Raw genomic sequence first — 14820 nt, 5'->3', positions numbered from 1 at the left:
ATCGTTTATTTTGGAGGTTAAACGCTTTATTGTGCTGATCTTTGTTTATGTTGTTTTGTACTCTTGATTAAACCGCTGCTGTGACTTGGAAAACATTGCGATGTGCTTCTTTAAGTGTGTATATCAGTTCTGCAAAAGTGAAGACAAACAAACGCTGATCGTTTTCTTTTTTCGAACCAGTCAACTAAAGTTGAAAGCATAAATTTGTAAGTTATCAGAATTGACCATCCTGTGAAACTTTAGTCATGTTTCAGCATAATCACCAGATAATCCTTTCGCTCTAATTAACTAAATAACAAATATAATGTCAAATTGTATTTTAAATGCAGCAAACTTTAAAAGAAAGTCCAGCATTGATTATTTACATTTCAAGGAGGATGTCATCATTATGAATGCAAAATGATTGATATTGATAATTGATATTAAAAAAGTTTTTTTGTTTGTTTGTTTGTATGTTTTGTTTGTTATAAGGTTTAATGTACCTAACATGTAACAGGGTACAAAAACTGTATTTTAAACTGCTCATTGCCCTCTAGAAATGATGATTAATTGATTTCTTCCCCCTTTAAGTTATCCTGTTTTATTCTCAGTTGTTGACCAATTTCTTCGTTATCTTTGTACGATGAGGAGAAACTTTCTTGTGACACGCTACAGGTGACTTCCTGTTGTTAGAGACTCTGTCCACTGGCTTTAGGACCAAACAGAATGAAGAGAGAGAGAGATCAGTATATTGAAAGTGTTCTACTCCAGTTATTAGTCAGGACATACAGTATCTGTGAAGTATGTGTGAAGCAAGTGTGTGGCCACTTTATTATGAACAGAAGGAGCAGAGAGCATCAATGTTTTCTTTAAAGCCATTATCTTCATTGAGCTTCTGTTCAATAGTTTGTAACATTATATTGGAAAAGCTGAAGGAGGTATTTTGTAAAAGTTGGTAATAGAGGAGATACTCTGGATTATTACAGATTTCTTCTTCTTCTTCGTTTGTTTGGTTGTTAGTATACATCAGAAGACTTATTCCACACAGTTCTATTTGTACTGTTGATCATCAAGTTAAAGATAATAAGCGACATAATATTAAATCATGAAGAACCTCTAAGGCTGGTTTTAGGAAGATGTTTTTTTTGTTACATAACCAAATTATCTATCCAAATACACACATTTTGAATATATTGTTACTTTAGAGGCACCATTTAATGCACACATTGTTTTAACACACGTCACCAAATCTTTATTTGATGTGTTTTGCCTCAATACAGTTATATGGTATTGGAACTTTAATCAAAGTCTTTTAATTCTATTCTATTCAATGTACTTGTAGCCAATGTATGGATATACGATACAAGTATTCAACAAAATGACATCTCTCTATAACCAAAGAAATTTGAATGGGCTCAGATAACATCATTATTTATTATTCATATAATAATGTATATCTTAAAAAAAAAATAACCCACAATCCATGATACAAAAATAACTTTAAAATATATAGATTTAAATACACTAATAATGCTTCTACTGTATAGAAAACTACAAAAACAGCTGGCCCTTCTCAGATCTCACAAATAAATGGCCAAATAAATCATTACAAAATGTGAACTACATCACAGTAATTGTCCAGGTTGCTTTGTTTTGGGAAATTAAAAAAAAAAAATAGTACCGCAATAGTTTGTGAAAGTGCCTCGCAATGTAAATACATGCTTGAAGACAATGAAAACAAAAACAATAATATGTATTTCACTTCATATCATAAATCCAATATGCTAAATCATAACTGCTGAATACACTGTTTTGTTATTAGCCTCTTTAAAGCTTCTCCAGACATCTATTTTACATGTGTGCTGCATTCTTATTTATCAAAAATACACTTTCTAATTTATTCCGTAGTGTATTTTTGTCTGTTTTCGTCATATGTGACTTTAAGACTTTGCACGTTCTCGGCATTCAGAGCAGCTACAAGCAGGGGGCTCCTCCTCTCATCTCATCTCATCCCTGAAGAAGAAATGACGTCAGCGGGACAAACCAACATACCCCCCTTGACAAGATTACCTGAAACTGTGTTGGAGCATTACAGAGGGCAGGAGTCAGCAGATAACTTAACTCCGAGGCTCCAGAGCCATTGGATTGATAGCTGTGGTATATTTACCTAATTGCCGAAGGTAAATAGTGATGAAGTGCACAGTGGGCATCTGATAAGACTGTTGAGTATCAGAGCTGGATGATGCGCCTCTGAGTGATTAAAGCAAACGGCTGCATTCAGCAGATCTCGGACTGGAACTGTGATGTGCGTCGCAAAATGCTCTCATCTGTTAAAGACCAACATGTGACAGGATAGACAGAAGAAATAAAAAAATTTTTTATTGCAGAGTGGAATAACTGCATCAACCAATTACTGCAAATGATTCTATTTTAATATCAGAGGACAGCAGTGCTATAAACCTTCCTGATTCAAGCTTGAAAGTGCACAAATAATCTCCCTGTAAGGAGCACAAGTGGGTTGATCAAACAGTGCCGTAGAATCCTTCCGGTTGGAGGTTTTTTCTTTGAAAGTCGAGGGAATAACAAACTGACCGTTGTGTCAGAATCAGAGGAATCATCATTGTTAAAAAACATGAAATCATAAGGGCAGGCTGCATGTGCCACTGTATAATAAATATATAAAAGAAGGTAGAAGGTGTAAAAGACAACAATAAATTGTGATGAAAAATACTCGGATATTTAAAAAATAACACACACAGAGATGCAGCATACAATAGTCAATTATTGCACGGATTTTCAAAGATGGCTAAAAACAGCAAAAGGAGGTAAAACAGCTAAAACAAATCCAGAAGAGCTTTGAGGAAACGAAAAGAGGGAAAAAACTAAGAAAAAAAGGAAATTTCCTTTTTTTATACATAAAAAAAGAATTGAAAGGAAAATATAAAGGGATAACGCACAAAAGGAAAACAATATAAGAAAATGGGGAAAAATAGAAAATAGAAAAAAGAAAAAAGGGGCAAAATAAAGAAAAAAGAGAAAACAATTGAAAAGCTAGTTTAGCTAAAACTGCACAAACCGCTAGGAAACACAGAGCGGCTTTAAACCGCCAAATAGCTAAAGAGCTAAAGAGGCTAAAATATCCAAGATGTATAAAATGGCTAAAACAGGAAAATTCATGAAAGAAAAACCTTTAAAAATGGCCACAACCACTAAAAATGTAATAGAATACATCTCGGTTGTACACTTCATTCATTCTTTGTATGTACAGCATTTTTATTTTCAACAATTTTTTTTTATTTCAGATCATTAGCATGCTTTGTAGCTTGTTTTTTTTTGTAGCTTGAATCAAATTTCATCAATGAATTTGAAAAGTTGAATATTTTTCTTGATTTATGTGATAAGAAGAACCAGACCAGCAGAGAACCTCTGTTTATGTTTATGTTTATGTTTATGTTTATGTTTATGTGTGTAAATACATGTAATTACTAAAGATACATCAAACAAGTCACTGTACTGGTGTATAATTAAAGAATGTGATGAAATAATTCCTTTTTGTATTGAAAGAAAAACCCAGTTACAACATGTATTTTTCTATTGTTGATTAAAGAAAAAGGCTACGAATCAACTGCTTTGAATGCAATAAGCAAATGAGGCTGCAGTGCTTGAGTGTTGTTTGGTCAAATTATGGCTTCCAAAATAAAGCCAAAAACTGATTTTATGGTTAAAAAAGAAGAAGAAGAGGAAGACATATGTAGATGCAGTAACTTAGCTCGTCGTTCATGTCACGCAATAGATAACTGCGCCCTCTAGTGGCTGTAGAGAGTCACGACTCTGAGTGAAGGATGAGAGAGTGCAGTCATCTTCATTCATCCATCGACCGACATTCTATAATGCTTTGTTGGCTTTGCAGAGCCGGAGCCAATCCCACCTTACAATGAGTGAAGGTGACGTGCTGTACACCCGGGAAACTTCCTCATGAAGCAAACCGAGATGCACGACGGGGAATTTGAGCTTCAAGGCACGAGGGAAACATGCAAACTCCACACGGAAGGCCCACATGCTTCCATCTGAATCACAGTGAATTTACTGTGAGGAGAAGAAACGCTTCCGCCGCACGTTTTCTCTTAACTATTTATGTGGTTGAAAAAGTTCTGAGGGTCTAAAATCTGATCGTGACAATTCATCTTCCCCATCCATCCATTCATCTATCCATCCATCCATCCATCCATCCATCCATCCATCCATCCATCCATCCATCCATCCATCCATCCATCCATCCATCCATCCATCCATCCGCTCTAAGTCACAAAGTGGCCAAAGCAACTCATATTGGGTTAAAGGCCAAATCAATCACAGGCCAAACACACACACACACACACACACACACACACACACACACACACACACACACACACACACACACACACACACACACCACCTGGAATGGAACCATTATATCCCGACTGGCATCGTCAGAGACCGTGAGACTGTCACTGCGTTCACGCTTACATCACCGCGACCTCAGCTGGGGTATTGTTTCAGCCCTTGAGAAGCTCAGCTGATCGTTATTGACGAGGGACGGTCGAGACATTCAGGAGTCGGTGCGACACAGAAAACATTAATTAGTGTGTCCAGATAAGGACAAAAGCCCAAGCGTGTGTGGAGGATTGTGTGGTATCAGGGAGCTCTGATGGGCTCAGCGCAGCATTGTCTCCCAACCTGCTGAAGTCAGCCTCTCAGGGCCTGGAGACTTTGTACCGTTGAAACTCCAGTGTGGAGATCACAGCAGATCACATGGCGAGTCAGCTTCACCCACGTGGAGCGAAGAAGGAGCGGAGGGATCTGTATTCACGAAATAAAACATTTCATCATACACCAAATACTCAAGCGGTGAAAACGTTAGTTTCTTTGGAGTGAGAAATTTGACCTGTGGGCCTGGAAATGGAAGCGACAGTGATGACGAGGTGAAAACTGTTGAATTTCTAAGCAACTCGGTTATATTGCCCACCGAAATAAGAGAGAGAACAACATGACCGCCATTAAAAGTGGCCGTTTTCAGCCATGGATATGAGAGCTACACATTCAAAAAAATAATATGTAATTGTGTTGTTTTTTGTTTTTTTTTAACCTCAAAATCCATCACAAACACCAGAGTTTATTTCACGGGTGAAACTTTCTTCCCCTCACAGTGCTGAAAATGTGGGTCCGCACACTGTATCTGGGTCAAAGTTCACTCGGCATCGTGTCCGGCAACAAGACCCGGACATGTTGACCAAGATTTCGCGGGCTGCTTTGAAATCCCAACTCCAAATGAATCAAAGGATGAGTCACCACCGACCCCAATCATGAGGCCTGAGGCCTCCTGCGCATACGAAAAGAAAAGACAACCAGGTGCTGATAAGCCTCCTGCAAGTCGCAGAAAATCACTGGCTTGAATGTTCATTAATGGCTGCTGAAGATGAAATCTGTGTGAAGTGAAAATGGATGAATCGATGAAATTCAGAGTTTGCAAAACTGCATTTATACACAGAGGCTTTAAAAAAAATAAAAAATAAAAAAAATTTATTTGGTCATTTAAGTCAAAGGATATATCAAATATAAAAACATACAAAGAAAAGGAATCAATTTATACAATTACTTTTCTTTACACACACACGTAGATATTTATATATAAACCCCTTATTAATCTATATAAATAATTTTAACCTATTTTTTCATAAAATACCTTAACACAAAATAAATAAGTATACACACCTTATGCATACTTGTGTACACAGCATATCTATTATATATGTAGTTCAAAATTTCACATACTTTTTGGGTAAAAATTAAACCGTACAAGAAGTTTGACCATCAGCAGTTACACTATTGGTCATATTATGTCATAAAAGGATTTTCACCAAAATGGCATTGTAAAAAAAATAAAAATTCGTGGTCATATTGTGAAAACTCCAAACCTAAATAGTACGTAAATATCAAAATCTAGCACGGCTTGCTTTAATGCAGACTGCAAAAAAAAACCCTTTGGTATCTAAAACAACATCAAGAGTGATACTAACACCTCCATGGCTGTGATGCTGCAGGCTAATGAAGGCATCTCCACAACAATAGACCTCAAGACGACTCTAATTACAGATGTGAAGGATGCAAAAACATAATAATCAAACAAGGCCAATGCATGATGAACATTAATGAAATAGTGAATCTAGCAGTTCTTTTGTCATTCTGCTGAATGCATTGTGCACAGCGCCACCTGGAGTCATTGGGATATTGCAATCTCATTGTATTTTTTTTTTTTTTTTTTTTGGGGGGGGGTGTGGGGGTGTGGAGGGAGGGCTGGGAAGATACCCACGATAGAGCCCTCACGAGAGCAGGGACCCTGGTCAACAGTATAAAAATGGCAGGATTTGACAGACTGACGGCAGAATCCCACCAAACTCCACCTCTGCTCCGACCAGGAGTCCAGACCTTCGTCCAACATGTGGGCTTCCAGCAAAGGTAAGAATTAACGCTTCACTGCTTCCGCACCAAACTGCGTGAGTGCAAACTTCATGCATGCAGATTTCTACCACTTTGCACTTGTTTTTATTGCAGTTTAGACCCGTTTGTTTTTCTCCCCCTTCATTTTGATATGGGATTAGCCTGCATGCTAAATAAGTTTACCTCAATCTGCAAAAGAGTTAGTGATTTTCTTTTTCTGGAATAATATTGCAAAGATTATTAATTACTTCAGTGTTGTGTACTTTCTGATAAATTTACTAATTTCACTGTTGTTGTTGTTTTATACTGCAAACTCCTTTAGCCATTAGCAAACAGTGGAAAACTTTTTTTCATTGTATTTTGAATATTGCATATATAATTGCAATAGTGGGATTGAATAACATAATAGAAAAACGTCCTCAATCCTAGAGTGATATATATATTTATATTTATAATCTTTAATTTGTTTATAATTCACATATTTGCTTGCTTTAAAAAAAACTACAGTGCTATGTGTTTGTATCTTACAAAAGACTTAAAAGTTACAATCAAGATTTTTTTTTTTCCAGAACATCTGTAGTTAGTTGTGTATACGTTTATTTTGTCATTTTTTTGTACCTTCTTACAATCCAATGAGGGTCTTTTGGCATAATCTGACAGTATTTGCTTCTAAAATACCTAGCTTGTTGCTAAGTAATTTCAAAACTGTTTAGATTGGGGTAACAACAAAAGTGTTTTTTTTTTTGTTTTTTTTCAATTTAGGTAAAGTATTCATGTTAAGTTTATTCAATAGAAATCTCTTGAATCTGAAGTCAATTGAATTGTATTAGTAAACCATACTAGTTAAAGGGCTGAATGTTCTTTCTCATCCGTCGAACTATAGGATTAATGTTTTAAAAGTGGTAAAATCATTCAAAAATAATGTTAAATATACAGTATTTGCCTAAGAAGGGTTGGGACTTCTCTCGTTAACTCTTCATTATCGTTAACCACTTGATTGATTCAGTTTGTCACGTGAAGGCAGATTTAGTGCACCGCCCTCTGGCGGCCACAGAGGGCAGCACTAAAGTTTTTCAGCTGTGTTTTTGTTGTTGTTGTTGTTTTTAAACTAGAATAATTGTTTTGTTGCACAAGAAATGTGATAGTAAGAGGGTTTATGGACATGATGTGGTCTTCCTCCACAGCTCACACCAAGTCCAAGTCCAACGCAGGGCAACCAGCTCGCAATGCGACCCGCAGGAGGAGGACCAGCTTCTCCAAGGAGAACGTGGAGCTGCTGCTCAAAACATTCGTCACCGACCCGTACCCGGGTATCATTCTGAGGGAGAAACTGTCCGTTCAGACCGGCCTGCCAGAGTCCAGGATCCAGGTAGGAACACCAGCTGAGTCAGCACGACACACACACACACACACACAATGTGAAACACTTTTCAACGCTGTGCAGCACTAATAAAGGTGAGAGTGTCGGCTCTCTGCTCCATCACTGTTTGAACATCAGCATGTCGTCCTGCGTCCCAAACTGAAGTCTACCTTCTCTCTCTGTGTTGCTTCAGGTTTGGTTTCAGAACAAACGGGCTCGCAGCCTGAAGGGCGGACTCAAGAAACAAGATGACGCCGAACCGGGGAATTTCCCTCTGCGTCCTGCTGTTGCCCCCCGCAGGAGGCAGCCGGGGGGCTCACAGCTCTACCCAGCCAATATGATGCAGAACGTGCAAAACCCCCTCTACTATGGAACGGGTGCCCCTCTGGCGTATACCTTCACTCAGAATCAGCAGGGTTATGTCCCTGTGTTTCCCCCTCAGGAGACCCTGATGGGGGGCATGACCAGCACCAACATGGAGGGCTCCTGGAGCCATGCCCCTTCAGGCACACCCATGTGGGGCCAGTCCTCCATGGTTGGGTCAAATGGCAACATGCCATACATGCCGGGCGGTTACAGTTCTGAACAGCCAGCCGTGCAGCAGGTGTACCAGCCCCCCGCCACCTTCGTCAGCCAGGTCTACCAACATGAGGCTCTCGCGACTGGAAGTGGAGACAACAACCCGGACAACCGCCTGAATGACACCCTGCCCAACCTGGACGACGTGCTGAGCGTGCTCGCCGACGACGGCTGGCCAGTGTCAGCTGGGCAGGGGGCGCAACCAATGGAGCAGCAGGAAGAGCAGCAGCAGGATGGAGAGGAGGAGGAGGAGGAGGAGGAGAAGCGAGAGGAGGAGCAGCAGCAGGCCAATAAGCCGTGGAATGCCGTTCCTCCCCCCATGCATGAGTTCAGCATGAGCGACATCCTGGATGTGCTTGGCGAGGACTGGCTGGGGCTGCCAAACAGGTGCTGACGGCAGCGAGCTCCCCCCGGCTCACGCAATAAATATTCAAAAATTATTTTAAATAATTACCCAATCCACACACTTCCCTAATTTATTCCACTTATTTAAAATCAAAACGCAGCACATACACTTTGATACACTTCCCACATTTATTTGGCCGTTTTGCACTTTTGCCCAGATAAAACACGCACACACACACACACACACACACACACACACACACACACACACACACACCCTTGTTGATTTCCCTCCCTGACCTTCCCTGTGTGGGAGTGATTTGTGGAGGTGGTGTCTGAGGAGCGCTCAGACGACTTTGTCCGCCTCACCAGATCGAACTTCATCACACAAACTTCCCCAGAGTCCAGATGTGGCAGATTGGAGATGAGATGGAACGTGGGTCACACTCCACAGCCACAAGGTGGCGCCTGTGAGCCGTGGAAGTGACGAGGAGAGGCTGTTTGGGACTCGTGACTGATTTGAAAATGGGATTTTTCAAGCTTTAAAGACCTATTGCTGTTGGAGTGCATTGTGTTTCTCATAGAAACTTTTTCTGGTTCATTTTGAACCCAAATTATGCAGAAACAAAATGTTTGTGGTTTCGAATCTGGGCCTTTCTGTGAGTTTTCATATTCTCCCCACGTGGATTTTCTCCAGGTACTCCAGGTTTCTTCCCACAGTGACTCTGAATTGTTTGTTCAGGTGTGAAAGTGAGTGTTTGCTCTGTGATGGAGTTTTGCCTTCTCCCATTGTCAGCCGGGATCCTCCTGAGCACCCCACAATCCCGAACGATGGGCGGCTGGATGAGCAGGTAGCCTGGGATGAAAACTGAGGTTGTGTCCGGATGTCGTGTCTCGTCCAGGGTTCTGCAACCTTTACGATCAAATAAAATTTGTCTGGAGCTGCAAAAACAGTTATCTAAATTATCTAAAGAAAATAAAATGTAATAATGATAATTATTAATAGTTTTTTTTCCTCCCCTTTTTTCATCTATTCTGGTTGTTTTAGCTGTTTCACCTTATTTAGCAGTTTTTAGCATGGAGATGAGACCAGTTTTGAAAATAGAATGCGAAATCAAAAATGTGAACAAAGGGTTTATTTACATTACATATTATTTAAATTACACGTGGCTCCAGAGCCGCAGGTTGCAGACCCTTGGTCGAGTCGCATGCGTTGATCACATGATCCACTGTAAGCATCCACACCAGCCAAAAGACAACAATTGCAATATGTTTGAAAAAAAAAAAAAAAGTAAAACTAAAACCAGGATCAGGTGTTTGTTTGCTTTGAGCACATGATTTGAAACGGCCTTCTGCGTTCCTGCCGTTCCTCACACGCAGTGTTTGTCCCACGTCAACTGGAACTGCGTCTTTGTTTCACTGCAGTTATTGCAACAGCCTGGAGGTGTGTTTGGAGATTCAAGTCACTTGTGACACAAGAATGGACGGTTTGCTTGTAACATGTATCATGGAAGAAAGTCAAATAAAGCGTCTGACCTCCATCGCCGTGGTTTGCTTCCTTTTTGTCAGGAAACCGGTTAGATTTGCATTTTTAATGTCTCCTTTCTTGTATTCTGTGATTTATTGCAAGTTTTTTTTTTTTATTCAAGTCTTTAATACTTCATCAGTGACTAAAAGTAACCAATTTCCCAGATACATAGTTTGCCACTTCTAATTTTATCTCTAAATTAGGATGTGTTGATAATGTTTGATGTTCATGTTGGTTTTTAAATGAAACATCTTGCAGCTAAAACATATAAATATTTTCTTATTCTTTTTCTAATCATCTGTTCTCAGTGGGTATCAGGCCTGCACATAAAAAAACACAACATTAATATATTAATGTTTAATTTCTTTTTACAAAACACCATCTTACAGTAAACAGCAAGGTTTTTAAATTCAATCATGTTAAATTTAGTGGTAATTTTGAGCAAACTGCATTCTGTGTGCTTAATTGTTCCCATCAGAACAGATCAGACACTTCAAAACCTGCAGGACATCTTAGTAAATAGAGTAAAGCAACAAAACGGGGTTGATTTGATTTAATTTAACACACACAAAAAAAATAATTTATTCAGTTAAATTTGTGGATAATTTTTGGCAGATTTTCTTCAAATTAACTTGGTGTCGCATTGTATTTTTTTTCATTGGGGAAATAGTATAAATTTATTTTATAGGGTACCAATCGATGTTAGTCAAGTATTGTACTTGATTTACTGAAGTTAAAACAATAAATAGTCCCCCGGCTAGCTCAGTTGGTAGAGCATGAGACTCACAATCTCAGGGTAGTGGGTTCCCGTGGGCTCACCACCTGCAGGAAGGTTCTTAAATGGTGCGATGTGATCTGGGTGACAGTGTTCAGACTGTCACCCCCGCGACCTGGAAAATGGAAGCGGAAGAAAATGAATGAATGAATGAAAACAATAAATACTGAAGTTCACTGAAACTCTAATTGTTGCCTGCATCTTCTGTCTCCGCCAGCAGGCAGGCAAGGTAGGAAACAATATGTTAGGAATTCCTCCTGCAATGAGACCCCCGGGCGTTGCACCAGAGACTGCTGACATTTGGTCTGTATCATTGATTTCAATGATCTCGAAACCCTGTCAGACTAATAGCGCACAAGAGACGCCAGGTACACGTGGACGCACGCAGGGAAATGACACATATTCCCCATTCAGATCAACTGCCTTTATTCATTCAGGTCTTTATTCGATCGCGTGATTTTATTTCATACTTTGAAAGAACACAAGATAAGACAATATATATAAAGAAAAAACAAAATACATAAATTCTGGTAGCTTCTTTAGGTTTCTCTTGCCTGGAGCCCCCAGGTTGTAGAGGAATGGCCCTGCGCCTGACAGTTCTCCACTAAAAGATGCTAAATATAAAAAGTGTTTTTAAAGGGTTAAAACTACGATAGAAAAAAGTCCCAGTTAATACACGGTGATGTAGCGTTTCTTTTAAAATCTTTCACCAGTTTGTGTGACATCATCTCGTGAACGTTATAGTACAGAGGGTCAAACTGTCAGGTCAAGATTAAAGAACCGTCCCATCTGCGTGTCCCAGCCTTGTTTCCTACCGAAAACACATTTTCCTTGACGGGATCTGCGTCCACGCAGTCCACAGGAAGCCTGACGCTCCCTCCAGCCGCGAAACGTGCACGTGTTGTTTGGACTGTTTGGGCCTCCTGCCTTCATCCCCGAGATGAGAGGAAGGGTGTCGTCCTTTTGTCGGCGTTTGACGTGGGTTCCTGTCCGCGGGAGAACAAAAAAAAAAACTTAAACACAAACACACAACGGGAGGAGACGGTTTCTCCAGCCGGCTGGACCGGGCCAGAGGAAACGCTGCTGACGAGCTGGTGTCCGGCAAGTGCCGGAGCTCCAAGTCCAACCGTGTTCCTGCAACCGTTTGAATTCGAGAGATGGGTTTAGTCGTTTCTGAAGGAAATTTCTTTTTGTTCCACGTTCAGCAGCACAGAGAAAGAATTTGATTGCTAATCTGAGCAGATCGGATAAATCCGAACATGCAGGGTGCAGGTGCAGATAAGAGAACGGGATTAAAAGCAGGACAAATTGTTTCCCTGCTATCCTAACACTTTGAAAATGAAAATCCCCCCGAGTTGATTGACTGATATTAGTCCATTGCGTCACGAGTTACTAGTTAGAAAAGCAGTTTGGGTCTTACTGTCATCGTTAGGTTGCTGTTGTTGTGCCGGTGTGTATAGTAAGAATAATACAATAACGGTCTGTTACGCAGTCCCACCACAGAGAGTACGGTTAAAATGTAGGCGGGGTTGTGAACAACACAGGTATGTGACGTCATCACGCAACAGTATTCACGGGAAGTTGCCGCCGCGGCTCGGGCGGCCGTCGGAGAAAAGGCGCGAGCTTCCATTCTCTGTGACACGGCTTGAAAACGTTCTCACTCCGAACATCAGCGTCCAACATCCTTCCTTTTCAGAAAACCTTCCTGTTTACAGGGCAACGTTTTGAAAACGAGCAAACAAACGTAATTTTCATTTTTGGCCACAAGTGGGTGCTGTTGGTCATTTTCCTAAACTGTAAATCATTGTTTGTTGTACAATATTCTGTTCGCATAAACTCCTCACAGTCTCTTGCTAAAAGGGGAATTAACCCGATGTTCCATATTCATCAAATCAATGGTGTGCGTTACTTCGCGTCTCTGCCAGACGTGATCTTCTGTACACCCTGTGAGCAGATCAGCTTCCATCAGCGTTTGTACGTGCAATTTCACATTTGTCTCCGTTCTTCTCTGTGTCAAAATTCAGCAGATCAGAATGTGAATCAATGGAAACTGATCTGTTTACTTTTCCTAAACGACAGCATGGCGATCGTGTCCAAGATCAGTCTGGAGATGAAGTAATGCCTCTCTCTCTCTCTCCCTCTCTCTCTCCCTCTCCTACAAGTGAGAAAAGTGTGTTTACCATTCTGAGAAAGCCAAGCCAAGTATGATCGGATCATTTTCACAGCTCCCACGCTGAATACGATGACTCAGTCGCGGAAAAAAACCTTTTCTGTCAGACCTTCTGTGTTGCCGTAAACAAGGTTTTCCTCGTCGTACTCTCATGTGAGGAATATTTGTGGCGCTACTCAGCTGCCTCTGTTTGCAGTAAATGCCTCAGCTTGCATCTGCTAGTCTTGACCTCGCGGTCAGAGTGATTGCTCAACAGAGACATTTCCTCTAAAATGCACTCGTTTACCGTGGAACCAGCTTCCACCATGAGCTCTAGCCTGTGTTTCAGGGTTTCTAAATAATATATTCATGGTGTGTGTGTGTGTGTGTGTGTGTGTGTGTGTGTGTGTGTGTGTGTGTGTATGTTTACGAGGTGTCCAGTGTCATCCTGGTATGGGCGAAATATTTGACATAACCCGCATTCTCCCATCCACGGGTTCTGAATATTTGTTTCCTTAGCTTGTGGACATGCAGACATACCAGAGAGTTAGTCTTGTGTTGTGTCGTTATTGAAAGTTTCACACAGCATTGAATTATTCAAATACATTCCTTTGCCATTGGAAAGTAATGAAACTCAAACATTTGCCAAATTCTTGAAATTTTGGGGGAAGAGCTTGAGAATAAAGTTTACATGTCAGACAGACAGATAGAAAAAATGAGTCGAAATGTTGAAGTCTGAAGTCTCCTGTGGACTTTAGATGTCTTTGAAGTTTATTATCTGGTTCCCTGTTTATCCCTTCATAAATGTGAGTCAGGCACATGATGTGGACTTCAATACACAAAATGTCTTGTACGTACAACAAATGCCTGTACCTGGACGTCAAAGCTCAAAATAGAAATCCCGCTGTACTGTCAACAGAGCAACCTGGGCTTTCTGGAGAGGCGTGATGATGAAAAATTATTTTCATTTTGAAATGGCAGAAATCACAAGTGTGTTTGGGAAAATAATGAAAATGTTTCAACATTAGACTCTTGAGTTCAGTTGAATAAGATTCATTTGAACTCGGGATGCACCTATACAGATGCCAGTGTCATGTTACAGCACCTACTAGTGGCCCATTTTCGTTTTCAGCGTTGCTATGTAAACGTGAACCTTTTCTGAAGCGAAAACGTCAACATTTTGCATTTTCACTTGAAACGTTGCCGTACAAAGGGGGTCTCAGGTTTAGAGGCGTCATTACAGGAGGCAGAGGGCAGGAAGACAGTGGAGGAGCACTGTGAATGTTGAGATGAAGACACAACAGCTCTTGAAGAGCCTGAGTGGGGACACAAGAATACGACCTCCATCATGGGTAAGAATTTTGTGTAAGTCAGAACCACATGATCAACTTCAACCCAATGTCGAGACATACAAGAAAATAAAGAGTCCTCCATTTCTTTGACTTGACAGCCACAAACAGTCAAATCCAGTTGAGGTCAGACCATGAAGTATCTGGGACACCAGAGAAGGAGAAGATGCAGTATTTTGACCCGAAGCTACTGGAACGGTCAAGGTGGTGGAGGTCAGCAGGTTGAGGATTCATGTTATGATGATGACATGGGCGGTGATGTTAAAGGAGACATTC

The sequence above is a fragment of the Lipophrys pholis genome (assembly GCF_963383615.2).
Source record: "Lipophrys pholis genome assembly, chromosome: 15".
NCBI lineage: Eukaryota > Metazoa > Chordata > Actinopteri > Blenniiformes > Blenniidae > Lipophrys > Lipophrys pholis.
Note: the sequence above shows the minus strand (reverse complement) of the source record.